This window comes from Pholcus phalangioides, unplaced genomic scaffold (genome assembly GCF_987345545.1).
Source record: "Pholcus phalangioides strain wild (caught in Gottingen) unplaced genomic scaffold, Ppha-v1.0 ptg000003l_1, whole genome shotgun sequence".
NCBI classification, from domain to species: domain Eukaryota; kingdom Metazoa; phylum Arthropoda; class Arachnida; order Araneae; family Pholcidae; genus Pholcus; species Pholcus phalangioides.
In genome coordinates this window covers 35,733,844-35,749,580 of record NW_028301596.1, presented here as the reverse complement: position 1 = coordinate 35,749,580, position 15,737 = coordinate 35,733,844, and the positions used below count along the sequence as shown (strand labels likewise).

Here is a 15,737-nt window from a genome sequence, read left to right as displayed (position 1 = left end):
AACTCACGTACAGGCCATCATATTAACTTTTCCGCTGGTCTTATCACTGGATACCACCAGGATTGGATTATCTATTGCTGAGAAAGATGACGAAGACGCTGACCAGTGTCCCGAAAAAAAAAATGGAAGTTGTGATAAACCCCAATGATAAGTGTTCATTCTTCCACTGTGTGTCTTGGTAGTGATAATTTCCATTCAATTGTACTTCCACGTCGGTGAATTGATCGTTAAAATTCTCTCCACTTGTGGTTGACCTAATCCTGGTTTTCCACGATTATCATGGCTTTTACTTCCTAGCTATCTAGGGAATGGCCTCTTATATGGATAACGTTTGAATGAGGTGGGTTGCTCTGAGCGACCGCACAGCGCTAATAGGGCAGGGGGTGGCTTAAACGAGGGTGTAAAAGTACGGTGCACCCGAGTGGTAGGTTTTAAGGGGTATCGGTTTGAGCTTTCACTGGGCACAGAAATTTTTTAAAACTTCCAATAGTAAAAATCCTTGTTTGGGTCGAGACCCATATAGACAAATGCCCTTATTCAATCATTACACTTCATTCCTAGTTATAAAACTGATGCCAGATGGGGCGGCACTACACATAACAAATATTACACAGAAACAAGCTTCACATTAGGTTTACAATACGTACACACACATTCCAACATGCACCAATTCGTTAGAAGTTTCGAATGTGGCCGAGATGCATGTGTGTACGTACTTGATTGTTTTTCATGAGGTAAATTTTTTTTTTTATACGTTTCGATTCTATTATGAAACAACCCCGAATCAAATTAATGAGAATTAGCATTTTATTTAATGGAATTGTTCGAATATGTATAATTACGTACACAAAAGCGATCGAACAAGAATTTAGAGTGAAATCCCGCTAACTCGACATCCGCTTAAGTCGACATGTTTGTCGATACTTTTGGGGTGTCGAGTTACCGAGTCTACTGTAGTAGCTAAATCCCCTGTCTGTGAGTGGATTTGACCGACCCGTCTTGGAAGCCCCTGTGAAATTTCGGTCGGAACCCATAGGTTAAGAACCCTGGCTTAGATACTTAAAACTCCCAAACTAGGATTTCTACAGTTCTCAACTAGTAAAATGTTTGCCATAATTTCCAAGTGTTTCATCCAATAAAAATAGTGCGTGTTTAATGATTGCCCTTTGAGGGGCACTTTTTTTTTTTTTTTTTTTTACAATATTTCATATAATTACTTTATAAATGTAACATCTAAGCCTTATGAGTGTTTAATATGGTGAAATGTTTTTTTTATTTTTTGCATCCCTGAGAAGGGAACTGGGTGATGGTTTAAAATTTGGTTGATGACCAAAACCCCTGTGTAACATGGTGAATTTTCAAGATGTTGGCTTTGCATCAAAATGATATTATTTTTCATTTAATTGGTAAATATTATGGGTCATCTTTTTATAGAACAATAAAAAACTCTTTTGGTTTGGAAGATTATTTAATAAATAACTGCAAAATGTGTTTTAAAAGAGTCTTGGTTCAATTGCGTTTTGGCAGCCTAAGAGTCAGCCTGAATCCAAATCAAACTATTTGTATTGACCCATTAAAAAATTGTACATTCTGCAACCTTAATCAATTGGAAACATGGAAACATTTACTTTTGGAGTGTCCAACCTACGCATCCTATAGAAGGCGATACTTCAGCAACGTGACCTTAAACATAAAAGATATCACGACACTGAATAATATTGAAATAAAACATTTTTTATTTTTTAAGAGCTGTTCATGGTTTGCGTTCCCTCTATGGAGACCAGCGATCTTATATATGTTTCTTTATTATTATTTATTTACTTATTTTATCTTTATATATTTATTTTGTAACTTCCCAATTTTAAGTTTTTCACGATCTGAAGAGCTGCGGTCTTTCAAGAGCTGCATGAGGAAATTCGATCTAATCTCATCCTTTCATCTATGAATAAGGAATCTTTTGATCAATAAATCGTTCATCTTGTAAAACGATATAAATGTGAAAAATATATGTGCGTATATATGTAAATATGTGCATGTTAACCCCTCACATACCTTGATCGGGGTTTGTGAATTTTTTATTATTTATTTATTTTTCCCCAATTTTGTTATCTCCCTCTTCACGCATTACAAAAATGTTTTTGTATTGGATAGCTGTGTTTTGTCACTAATACGAATTAATGTTATCGTTTCTGATTGATGCATTGTAATATTGTAATGAGCTACGGCTCAAACAATAAATATTCAATTCATTCAATTGGTAAATATTAATAAAAAATTTACTTTTTTTCGAGAACTTTTAAAGTTATTAAAAAAAAATATAATAACAATACCCTCTAGTATTTGCTCTGGTTCAATTTCGTATCAATAAATACTGAACATAAAAAATGTGCGAAATAAAATAGAAAATACAGAAAATTATCTAGAATTATTCAATAAATATTCAATTTGTACAATATTCATTCATGTTATTTATTTCTTCTAACTTACCTTTACAAATCATGGAATTTCTGAAAAACAATTTGACACTCTTCTGATAAGAAAGAACACAGTTTCACTCTACAAATAATGCACAGTCATTTTTCACTGCCCTTCAAAAGGGCAAATTTTTATTTTTTTTATTTAGGAAATTCATTATTCATCAAATTTGGTTCCAAGGATTTTATCCGTCACCCGATCAAGCCTTACAACGACAATGCTATGTTTTGTGTGTCTGATGTGTTTTCTTGAATGTGGTTGTGTTCTGAAAGTGTGTTTTGCATCAAATCTTTGACTTCACCCGGGCGGGAGGGTGTTAATGAATTTTGTTTTCTCTTATCAGCCTGTTTTGTTGCTGGTGTTTTTTTTCTTTCTGTCAAATCAAAAATAAGTGCAGCAAGCGACAACTTTCAACGCTAATTCATTTTGTCACGTGATCTGTGCACGTGCAGCTCAACTGAAAGTAGTTGGAAATGGACGAGAAGAATAAAAAGAACTCGAACTTTAGAAGATAAATTTAATGCTCAATTTCGTACTCGCGAGATAATGAATTCCTTGACTAAACACCCTTTAAACGTTGATTTTTAAATTGAACTTATCCTCGCATGTCACGGTGGCCATGTCTTTCCACGGATGCTGGACATAACCATGTTCACGACTCGTGAAAGGTTAGAAAACCCCTCATTTATCTAAAAAATAACTATACTAACTCTATGCAGGTCTATTTTTAATCAGCGTAAAAAAAAGAAGTCATTAATACAATTTCACGCAGACCATTTATAGCAGTACAAACCAGAGATCCATCCACATGCTGACATCATAATGATAATAGTCCGAGAGGGTAATATGAAGGTAACTGGAACATTTCCTATAGAGAATCACTCGGCGACAGCTGAATTGTGTGGCATTGACCTTTAAATTAAGGCGTGTAGCGACTTCATAAAAGGATGGATGAATTGGAGGAAGGAAAGGCAAAGGTAAGATAGCCCGGCAAGTTGGTTTTTTTTTACCTTTTTCTTAAAAGGATTTACGACAAGCTTCCGGCAACAAGGTTCAAGGCTACAGCAACGTGGGCGCTTTGCCAAAGAAGAACTGAATGGAGTAAAAATGATGAACAGGAGCATAAGAGAGATGCTGACCCATATAAAAATGGTGATGGTCTCAATTTCTAACGTGTTGTGCCGCTGAACTCACATTAAATCTGTGACGTGGAAGTTTTGTTTACATACACTGCACATTATAACAATTATTTTCGTGTGATATATATTTTTTGAAGCGGGATCTGTACGTGACGAGAACACCGCTGATACGGTCAGCTTTTCCATTATCTTCAGCTTAACGTACCGAATATATTCATGCTTATCATGTATATAAGGTGCGACAGAAATAAAAGTGAAGATATTTATGGTGAAGAGAAAGAGGACGGATTTCTCCTCAGAAATGAGGGGAATAATTTGCGGAACGCCAAAAAAAAAAAAAAAAAAAATAGAAATAATTTGTAGCCCGGCAAAAATTCATAAATAGGTGAAAAAATTTACGGCCCGCAAAAAAAAAAAATGAGTAGGACAAATCCACGAAAATAATTTGGGAACCGGCAAAAGATGCATAAATATGAGAGTTAATTTAATTATTCTGCAAAAAATAAGTACAAGATCTCAAAAATACACAAGTAGGAGAAATAAATTGAAGAGCAGCACAAATACATAAATGGGATAAATTTAAGGACGAAGGTTTTAACAACTCTCTGTTGCGAAGATATATTTTGGAAAAAGAGAAAATTCAACTGCCCCTGCGGGAAATCGAACCCACGCCCTAGACCACTAGACTACAGAGGCACCGAATCTCTCAATCTTTCCTTGGAGCTCGTGTACACTGAAAGGGACCGTACATGGACGGCCGGACCAGACTCAGGCCAAGCTCACAACTGCTGACGCTGCCACCAGATGGCGACTTGGGCAGCGTCAGCAGTTGTGAGCTTGGCCTGAGTCTGGTCCGGCCGTCCATGTACGGTCCCTTCCAGTGTACACGAGCTCCAAGGAAAGATTGAGAGATTCGGTGCCTCTGTAGTCTAGTGCGTTCACCCGGAAAGTGAAAGGACGTGGGTTCGATTCCCCGCAGGGGCAGTTGAATTTTCTCTTTCCAAAATATATCTTCGCAACAGCCAGTTGTTAAAACCTTCGTATGGTAGCGGAGAGTGACGTCATCCTTGTATAAATTTAAGGAACCGGCAAAAAAAAGAGAAAAAGGAGAAATAATGTCAGGAAAACGGCAAAAAATAAATAAGAGAAATAGTTTGCGTGCCAGCACAAAATAAATGCGTAGTAAAAATAATGTGATCGCCAAAAATGAATAAATACAAGAAATAATTTTAAGGGGAACGCCAAAAAAATAAAATACATAAATAGGAGAAATAATTTTAGGTACAGCAAAAAATAAAATAAATAAATAGAAAAGAGTTATTATTTGCAAATCGTCGAAAACTACATACATAAGAAAAATAATTCAGACCTTACGACGGATAAGACAGAAACAGAAACCAATATATAAATTATATTTTATTTTTATTAAATCTAAAATTATATAGTTGCTGATACGAATGGGGCAGAATTTTTTCACAGACCGACAAATAAATCCTTCCATGGACCGGCACCGGTTCGCGGACCAGTAATTGAAGAACATCGGACAAGACCAGCTGTTCCTAACCTTCTTTTTGACTCGCGGAGCCATATCGGATCTATAATTTCTATGGCAGAGCCCTGTAGACTACCCCGCCTTTTTTTTATTTATTCATCGAAGTTACTGATTTATTTTTACAATTCAAAAATATTTATAGTTATTGTTTTCACATTTATACTAGTTCATTTTTATTTTCCTCAAGAGGCCGCGGAGCCCCTTTGAGATCACGGAGCACCGGTTGAAAACTACTGGATTAGACAATTTACTTCATTTAATTGGTTTTTTTTTTTGCAGCCAATAAGAAAATCCGCAAAAGAACTAGTCTGGTCTGATTATAAATTGATGAGCAAGTTTTGGTCATTTTCTCTAGGCTTCCAGTAACTCATGGATAAATCTTTTCTTTGGCTGTAATGGGATATAAGAAGACTTCTCTCTCTCTTAGAATTACGACGGCAGGGTTAATAATGTAAGGAAGAGGCTCGAAAAAGGAAGAAAAAAATAATTTACTTAGTAAGAATGTCAAGATGGAAGAGCGATCACGAATAGTTAGTTAGCTTCCCTTGGAGATGGTGGCGAGCCACACATAAAACCACCTCGGAAAGGCAATTGCTTCTCTTCACCTTAACTGACCTTTTGGGCCGAAGGAGAGGTCATTACCGAAATGCAAATTTATTGCCCGTAGATGCGGAAATTCAATGAACTTCTCTCTTTTTTTTGGACGTTTTCGTTTAAAAAGAGGAGGGAAAAACACAGGATAGTTCCCATGAAAAGGATGGTTGATAAACTGCTAATATTCATGAGAAAATTCGAGAATCTTTACGGTGAAATGGATGCTCAATTTTGCGAGAATTCAATTTCCGTCATGGTATATTCTGAATAGAGAAGATATTCAGGAAAGTCGTAATTCTAAGAAAATTCTCGTTAGAAGGTGCGATAACTTTTCTCTGTTAATTTGAATTCGGAAATTTATTTTCGATTTTAGAGACATTTCACGAAGTTTTTTGAAGTCATCAAAATTAAAATTCCTGGGCATAACTAATTAGGTTATGTGTGAAAATCACAACAACAAATAATGCATCAATTCCTAAAATAAGGATTAATTCTATACAAATTTTGGGGAAGCATTAACATGGACAAAATGCTTCAAAAACTTTTTGCTAAAACTTGCTCTAGTACAGGGACGCACAAATTCCGGCCCGCGGGCCAAATGAGGACCGACAAGGTGCTCATAAGGCTCGCGAAAGTTGTTCCGGTAGCAAATCGGCAATATGATCTACATGTACGCTGATCATATCTCCTTGATAATGATACAGGAAATTGGTATCCATACGAGATGTCTCACAAATGATCGCCAAAAGCAGTGAAAGGTCACTAGTAAAGTTGCCATTTATGAAAAAAAATTGTCAAAGTTAAGTGAAGTTGCTAATTATAGCCAACGAAATGGTCAAAAAAGTTCGTAGTTTCCAACTATCGCTAAAAAATCCCCAATGGTGGGAAATAAAGAACAACAAGTCGTAATGGATTAAAATGTAATTCACCAAAAAGAGGTATATGTTATACAATATAGTTATTTGACTATAGCTATGATAAAATCATAATTATCAAGACATCAGATTTTGTTCGTAACTACAACAATATATAGCAAAATATCATTAAAATTTTGTAATGATACAATGAATAGCTTTTTAGAAATCAAATTCAAGTAAAATATCAAAAATAGCATTCTTCGTTAGACGCGTTTGAAGTTTTTATTCAAGAATAACTTGTATGAAAAATACAACAATTAAGTGGACGTAACTTCGATTTTAAGCGTGATATGAACAAAACAAGGCCCGTTTTGGAATTAAAAAGAGCAAGTCTTCCATAAAAAAAAATATATATATATTTTATTCTAAAATGACGTTTTCAACGCAGTCTGATGCCTCAATCCACAAAAATAAACTCTTCATAAAAAATTTTTTTTTTCGAAATTTAGATTTTTAAATTTCATTTTAAATAGCATTGAAACAATAAAATTTTTATCTTTCCGTTTCATTTGATAAACGGAACTGCTTCATCTATTTTGAATAAATTTTTATTCAATTATATTGATTCAGTACGATATTTTATCGTTATCTATTTGATTGTAGGTGTTGGTATGATATTGAACAATTAATTTTTGCTTAATGTTTAAAAATAAATGTGAAACATTGTGTTGACATAGCGTATACAACTAAAAAATATGGGAACTAAATTTGAAATAAATCAGTGGTTAAATTATACTTTTAATGATATTTATACTATGGTTTTTGAGGATTTTCGACCATACTAAAAGAGTACAAGACTCCTTAGTTCATCCTTAATGATCATAGACATTCAACCAATCAAGAGAGTTTGTTTCTTTAAAACTAATGACCTTATATTCGGTGCTATGAATGTGTAGTAATGTACGAAATTTATGTTGAACGTACATTTATTGCGTTCGAACAGGATAGTGCGTATGGTTACTGATATTGGCCTCGTATAACTTTCGTTAAAATGCCTCTCTACGATAGTTGAACGAACGACAAAATACTTGAAGTTCGGTAGATTTCAATGATTACTGCCACTGGCATGACAGCTTCATTAAGATATCTGTTATGAAGAGTCCATTAATAGCCCGTCATGAGGAAACCATTTAAGAGAATGCGATGCGAGTATCCAATCATACAGACGCCCTTATCTCCCGTCATCTTAGAATGCCATCGCATAGTTTTTGAAATGTCTGGAATAACCTCTCCCTCTTTCGGAGGCTTTTGATATTTGGAGACGAATCAATAGAAAAAAAATTTCCCAAAAACTTCAAAGGCTGATAAAAAATTTAGAATATCTTTGTTTTCATGCTTAGGTATCGCTGATATATTAGGCATATTACTAGATAAAAATATAAACCTATATACTAATGCAGGGGTTCTCAAACTGTTCTCCGCGGAGCCCTGAAAAGGGTGTTCCGAAGAGACTCTGTCAAACTGTTTTGAGGGATCGCGGGTTAGCGATGATTAGGGAAAGGGGATACTGCGGGTGGAAAAAGTTTTAGAACCTTCTACACTAATAGAATGTCTAATGTTTCTCCAAAAGGCCTATCGTATTCTCCACATTCATCTTTTTTTTATTTCACAAATACAAACATGTAATACACAAATCCAGACATGTGTTACACAAATACAAGTACAAACATATAATACATAAAAAAAAAAATGAACGCACACATATTACAAACAAACAATTATAAGTCAAAAGATTTAAAGAAGACACGGGTGTGGTTAAGCAAAAAAAAAAGAAAAGAAAAAAAGAAACACCTTCACCATGGAATTTTCGACTTGTAGCATCTATATAAGGAAGAACGCATCGAAAATATCATGGAGATTACTTTGGGAGCTAAAGCGTATTTATATGCGAATAAAGATGTAAAAAGTCATGATTTTTTAAATTAAAAATTTTATTTGAACTCTAATTTTACTTTCTATGAAACGTCCAGATACGTGACATATTCTAGAAGTCATTTACAGTTTTTAAAATTACTATCAGTATGAAAAGATTCTTTTCCTGTTATTTTTAATGTTTCAGTCACCCAAACAGCCAATGGTAAATGGCAAATATCGATCCCCCCCCCCCCTTACCACAAAAGCTAAGTTTGAGGCGTTATAATCATCATTTACATGATTATTCGGGTCAAGCAAACACAGAAATAACAATTTTACCCAAAGACAAAAGAAAAAAAACATTTTTGTGTTACATTAAACTGTTATATTGAAATTTTCAATTAAAATGGATGAAAATACTGAATACGTAAATTGAATTCTAAACAAGGGTGACTTTCAGTCATTTTCAATTCAAACACGTTTCGGGCATTAAAAAAATACTTTCAGTGAATCATACAGATGAATGAGTGATAAACAACCACCCTCCGGGGCCTAGAGCCAGGCCCATCGATAGATGACACACACAGCACGAGTAAAAGCCATACCCCTTAATCATTATTCCAACGTAATACATCTCGAGTGAAAGCTGTTCGTCATATTCCGTCGAATAATGCATGTAAGGAATACGATATAACAGATCAAGATCAATCAATGATTTCAACAAACCGTGACATCAGAATAGAGAAGATAATCTTCAAGGAAGCAATTCCTTAAAGAAGATCAAGATGCTATATACAAGGCACCACCACCACTCCTTGTATTTTGTAGGAGGGAATCCTTTTATTCTAGTTCCAAAACCCGGATACAGATTACATTATTTGTATGCAACAAATATTTACTTTCCCTGATACAGATAAAATTCCAGACACATCAATTTCTATGTCTTCCTTGTGTGAAGAATGCGTTTACTTCCTTATGAAGAATGGAGATTTTGGTTTTAATCTATTGATTCAAAAACTAGCGATAACTAGTCTTCGATGTAGAATTCAAACTACAAATATTTAATACTTGATAATTGTTCAATAATATCTTGTTGTGGGGAATCCAGAAAAGATTAGTTTCGTTTTATCTTTCATCTTGTTTCATTCAATTGCTCATTTTCCTATACAATAAGGAATATTAGTTACAATTAGATTTTAAAAAAATTGGCGCGTTATACTTTTAAGTGGTTATCATGACCTCTGTTTCGTGCCATGCTTTCACAAAATTTAAACAAAAATCAATCAAATACATGAATTTTTCACAATTTTTGAACTTTTAAATTTTCTGAATTTTTGTTCTACCTGTTCAAAAAGTATATTTAGTGTATTTTAATATAAGATACTGGCATGGCTTTGTTTATGTCAACGTTTTAATGAAAAAACCATTTTGAAGGAAAAGCCAAGTTTTTTGTCAGTCAAAAGAATGTTTTTCCAATTAATATTTGTTGGAATATCTTAAAACTTAGCATGATTCTTGGCCTGTGATATTACATGCTTCGGTGAGAGAATTTCTCATTAAAACTATTTCAATTTGAAAATATTGAAATTTTATATATCAAATAGGGATAAATTTTGGCGGTTTTTGAAAAAGTTGTATATTGTTGAAGTTAATATTAAAAGAAAAAAAAACCAAATACCACGCAACGAATAAAGTTCTAAAAGCTCACATTAAATTGTATAAATTATTCACGAAATTCAATGAAAACAAGATGTGTCTTAAGTGAATAAAATTTTTTTGAATGCTCTTTAAATGCAGGTAAAGTTTCCTATAGAAAATCATAGTGTACCAAGTTCGTGTATCACCACCCTTCCAAAAATGAAATCAAAATCCTGTTATTTTATAAATAATTTAGTTCCAGCTATATATAATATGCAAGTGTAAAAAATAAATTTCTCCGCTTAGAGCAGGCAGACCTTCAACATGATACACACATGACATGAAAATTCAAGCATTTACCATCTTCACTTCAAAATACGAAAGCCAGATGGCAGCACCAGCGAGTACACGAACCAAGCACAACTTTGGCTACATAAACAAACACGCGCAAAAATGTTCCCGCATGTAACAATTCATTAGAAATTTGCACGAGGAGCATGTGCAGTTAAGTAGCAGAAAGGCGCACGCAGAGAAGGTAGGGCAGAGTTGTCCAAGCCAACCGAAAATTGGAAAAAAATATTTCGGGGAAAAAAAAATTGAAATATCGAAAGAAAATACGTATTCTATGTTATATCAACCAATTTTACAGGGTTGCAGCCGTTCCAACCTCTACTGCCCTCTGTGTAACGGGCGATGTTCCATTACATTTCTTTTGCACCTGTCCTATGATAATCTCTCTACCGATCACCTTCTCGAAAGTTCTCATCTTCTCGTCTTCCCGATTTAATCAGTTTTTTGAATACCCAGCCAGGTCGAGTTTGCGATTTTATCAACTCTGTAAAAACATGCATTTAGTATCACGGGCATGTAAAATATGTTTGTTATATATGTTTTTTTTTTCTTAGAATTGCATATAGTGATACCTCGGCTTGCGAACGGCTCGACTTACGAATTTTTCGGCTAACGAAGATTTTTGCCACAAATTTTTCAGATTAGTTTCAGTGGAGGAACGCGAACAGAATTTTTCGGTCGAGTTTTTTGAAATTAACATCACTGAAATCTCATTATGTTTAACTGAAAATCATTTTGAAAAAGTACCTATATGCAGACGTGAATACGTCTTTTAAATCATCTGGAAATTCTGGATGCATCCTGAAAAAGTTGCTGAACGAAATACTTCAAACACTCGTATTTCAAGAACTATTCTGAATATATCCGTATTTTTTATGCCTGCAGATAGATTTCATTAAGACAAAACCAATGATATCACTCTGGTTATAATATCTTTCACGGAACTTGTTGCTGAAAATATGTTGGCATTGTAGATAAGACTTCTTGGGCAAAGCTTTACATTTGGAGGTGAATGAAGAAGATGAAGAAGGGAATTACTTAAAGAATAATCAAAAGAAAACAACAGATGATCTGGAGGAGTTAAAAAAAACCAACTAGATAAAGAAAGTAACATTGGATATGAAGAGTGTTCAGAGGAAGAAAGCAGCAAAAAATCAGCCAAAAAGTGGAATCCAGATAAAGCTGAAATAAACAGACTGTGTATGTCTTGGTTGGAGACATGCATCACTCCCTTCCAAAGCATTTAAAAAAAATAGAGGAGTTCAATATATTGACTTTGGACTGATTTTTAACTTCTGCTCCAGCAAAGAGAGAGGCCAGTTTTTCTGAAGAAGAATCAGCTTTTGACAAGCTTGGCCTTTGAATAGACTTTGAAGTTCTGGAAGAAGTCACGTTTTGTAAAAAAAAAGAAATTCAGTTTCTTTATCCTTCTTTAAATCTTTCTTCATTCAGTTGTGAAGCTGCCCAGCTCAGCCTTTGGTAAGTTAGGTTTTTTTTTTGATAGCGCTTCTTTGTTTTATAAAATTTATCTTCAAATTTTGCACCGAACTTGGAACGAATTAATCGTGTTTCTATTAACGAACGCAATTTCGGAACGAATCATCTTGGTTCGCCGAGGTACCACTGTATTTGATGGTTAGATGTTCTTCTCACCAGTGTCTTCAACGTGTATATATCCCAAAACACTCATTCCCTCTTTTTCTTTTGTTAAATATATTTGTGTGTTTGTTTGCTCACGGGCTTCGGCATAAAGCAGAAATAAAATACTACTATATTAACTAATTTCTGTTCATTTACATGCTTTTTAAAAGGGTGTTAACTCAAAATTTCTTGGGAAGAAAATTCTTGTTCCCCCCTCAAGCCTTTTGTGCTTCCTGCAAACGTTGATCCTGCGTGTGTCCCCTGTCAAGTAGTAGTCGTATAAAATCATTCTTTCCAATACATTAAATACTGATGGATTCGAACCGTGGCTTTTTGATTCCAGGAAAAACGAACAAATGCTGAATAATATGCCATCAGGGCCAAAATTTAGCCGTTTGTGACCTGTAAATTACCCAAAAATAATTTACAAAATTTATAATTAAGATCATTCATTGTTTCAGTGAAGCACCAGATGAAACATAGCTGCGTCAATCAGATAAGATGAAAGTCGTTCAATTTAGATGGCCTCCATTATCATAATAACTGATCCTTGTCCTTACTAACAATTTTGAAAAGGATCTCGGTTTCCTAAGGCTTTCTCCATTGGAATCCACATCAAAATTTGCACATGGTATAATATTGCATTCCTTGAGGGTATTGAAAGGGAACACACTTTCATCTAACTAGGATCGGATGAACACCGGCAGCGGCTATATCGTAAACGGTATAGTCATATCTAACGTCCCTAGTGCTTCCAAAAACATCGTGAATTTAAAATAGTATTGCCAGCCTCATTTTACTCCAAGACGTCTCGTGCATCACATCGAGTGAAATAGTGCCATTCGCATGCCGGTCTTAAAGAATTAACGGCACACGCATCTTTTCTATTGTCCGGCAGCAACGACCTGGCTTTCTACACCAAGTTTTGAAACTGCTCCCGTTTACGACCTCCAGAAACTCTTTATATGTACCTAATATAAGTGTGTGTAAGAAAGGAGAAGAATATACCGTGACGTTTATGACCGCAATGTCCCTGGAACGTGTCCGGAATCTCCGGGAAAACTAAGAGAGATTAAAATCCCGTGGCAGATATCACTCCTTGAACAAGACAACCCGTGGACCGACCACGGTTAGATGAATTCTCCGTCAGAAATCGTTAACGGAGGAATAAAAGAGAGCGAATATAAGGCGAAGAAACTCCTAAGGAAAGACTCGTAGGAGCAGAAAGATTCCAGTAAAATAAAAGCTTGATCTTCCATCTCCTCTCTCGTGATAAAAAATGGGGTAGGGTTATTTATACTTTTAGGAGATCTTATACTTTTTCTTTATTACTTCTCTTTTTACCGTCCGCTGGACTCTTGAAGTTTCAGGAAGTCCGAAGGTATTAAGTCACGAAGTTTTTGCTCTTTTTCATCTTATCTTTTTACTCCCAAGAAAATCACGAAAGTCTCTTCTTATATTACGCTTTGATGAATTCAGGCTTCCGTTGCAATAAAAAAACTAACTATAAGAACAATAATATAGAATTGAAACATTTCTTGTTGTGACCGGAAATTTCCGTCTCACAAGAAGATTCTATCATTTAATAAGTTTTCGCGAGTTTTCCTGATCAAAAGTAAAAAAAAAATTATCGTGTTATTTTATGTCACTTCGCACGTAATATGTAATATCTCTGTCCGAAAAAAACTATCGTGACATTACGCGAATGAGTTTGAATTACGGCTCAAATGAGATGCGGTCATATTTATTGAAAAACTAGCAAAAATACCTGGCACTTCCCTGGTTTTCTTCAATTACTGGAAGGATTGGAAAAGTGACAAACCATTATAAAGGAATAAACTGTTACAATGGCAGCGTTAAGGATGTGACAAACCATTGTAAAGGCATATACACGTCTGAAACGCATTGTTGGGAAACACGGTAACAAAAGTAACGTTTCGAAAGTGATTGTTGAGGCCCAAAAACCATTGTTTCCCGAGAGTTTTTCACCGATTTCGGGCATTTACCCAGCTCTGACGAACTTTTAAAGTAACCTACGGTTCTATCCTGCTCCTGTTTGGTATATATGCAAAATCTGTGGTGACGATCGGTCTAAAACTGTAGATTTGTATAAACAACAGATTTTCACATTTATAAGATATATGTAAATACTTTTCACATAAAATTATTCATTCATAGCGAGCTTTTGACTTTAAATTCGAAATATAGATGGCAGTATGTAGACAAATAGCGTACACACGCGCAGCACTTACATACTACTAAACCAGACATGCACCTCGTTCATATTCCTCTGCGGAACTTGTAATGAATTGGTACATGTTGAAATGCGTGTGTATTTATAGTGAACCTTCCGTGAAGTTTGTTTCTGTGTAATGCTTTTTATGTGTAGTGCTGCAATCGGCAATAATTTTTTTTAAGCTATGAGTTTTTTCTCAACTAGTGAGTGGAGTGTAATGAATAATTATACCATTTTAGGCCTGTTACTCTCTGCAGCGATACTTTTTATAGGGAGATCGGTTCACATTTTCCTCGAAGTTGGAGACCACAGAAAACCAACTTCAGCTGACCACCACTAAGGCGACGGTGGGGTTTGAACCCGGATCATCGCGATGCGAGTCCGTCACTATGACCACTCGACCACCACAGCGGCAGAACTTACATACTGGCAAAGTAGGATGAAGATAATAATACAATTTTTTATCACTTCGAGAATGAATTAAGGGTTTAAGTACACACACACATATACACTGCTGGCCACCCAAATTGCAACACCAAGAAAGACAAGATATATCGCAACAATATTTATTTTGTAGATAACATGTTGACCAAGCATCAAATGATTAAATTTATAGACTTCTGTGAAGTGTGGTTCCTGCCAAAATCAGTAGCCAGAGTAGCCGCCATTGTTGGAGATCACCGCTGCCACACGCCTCGGCATTGATTCAAAGAGACTTTGGATGTGTTCTTGGGGTACAGCAGACCAAGCAGCTTCCACGCGTTGCCAAAGTTGATCTGGTGTGGCAGCTGGGGATGTAATCTGGGTCAATCGTTGAGCAACCATGGACCACATGTTTTCTATCGGCGAAAGATCCGGAGAGCGAGCTGGCCAGGGAAGCAATTCAATCTGGCGATTGACGAAGAACCTTTGGACAATGCGTGCCACGTGTGGTCGCGCATTATCCTGTTGAAATATGGCTGTGGGCAAGCCCTGAAGGTAAGGAAGGACAACTGGCTCCAACACCTCGGAGATGTAGCGCTGGCTTTTTAAAGTACCGGCAATGCGTACTAGAGGAGTGCGAGAGTGATATCCAATACCGCCCCATACCATAATAACCGGTGCAGGACCAGTGTGGCGGTGCATAACGCAGCTGTTCAGCATCCTCTCTCCACGGTGTCTCCAGACTCGAATCCGACCATCGTGGTGTTGCAGACAGAAGCGTGACTTGTCAGTAAAGACAATTTCATTCCATTGTGCCGTCCACATCCTTCTTTCATCGCACCATTGGCGGCGGAGACGTCTGTGGTTCTGCGTCAAGGGTAGACGAAGCAATGGACGTCTTGCGGACAGACCACTCT

General features: G+C 35.8%; 1 protein-coding gene across 6 annotated transcripts in view; it reads right to left on the bottom strand.

The window, feature by feature from the left end:
• LOC149088468 (uncharacterized) overlaps positions 1-15,737 on the bottom strand; it is a 100,959-nt gene that overhangs the window by 41,702 nt on the left and 43,520 nt on the right. The window lies entirely within an intron of this gene.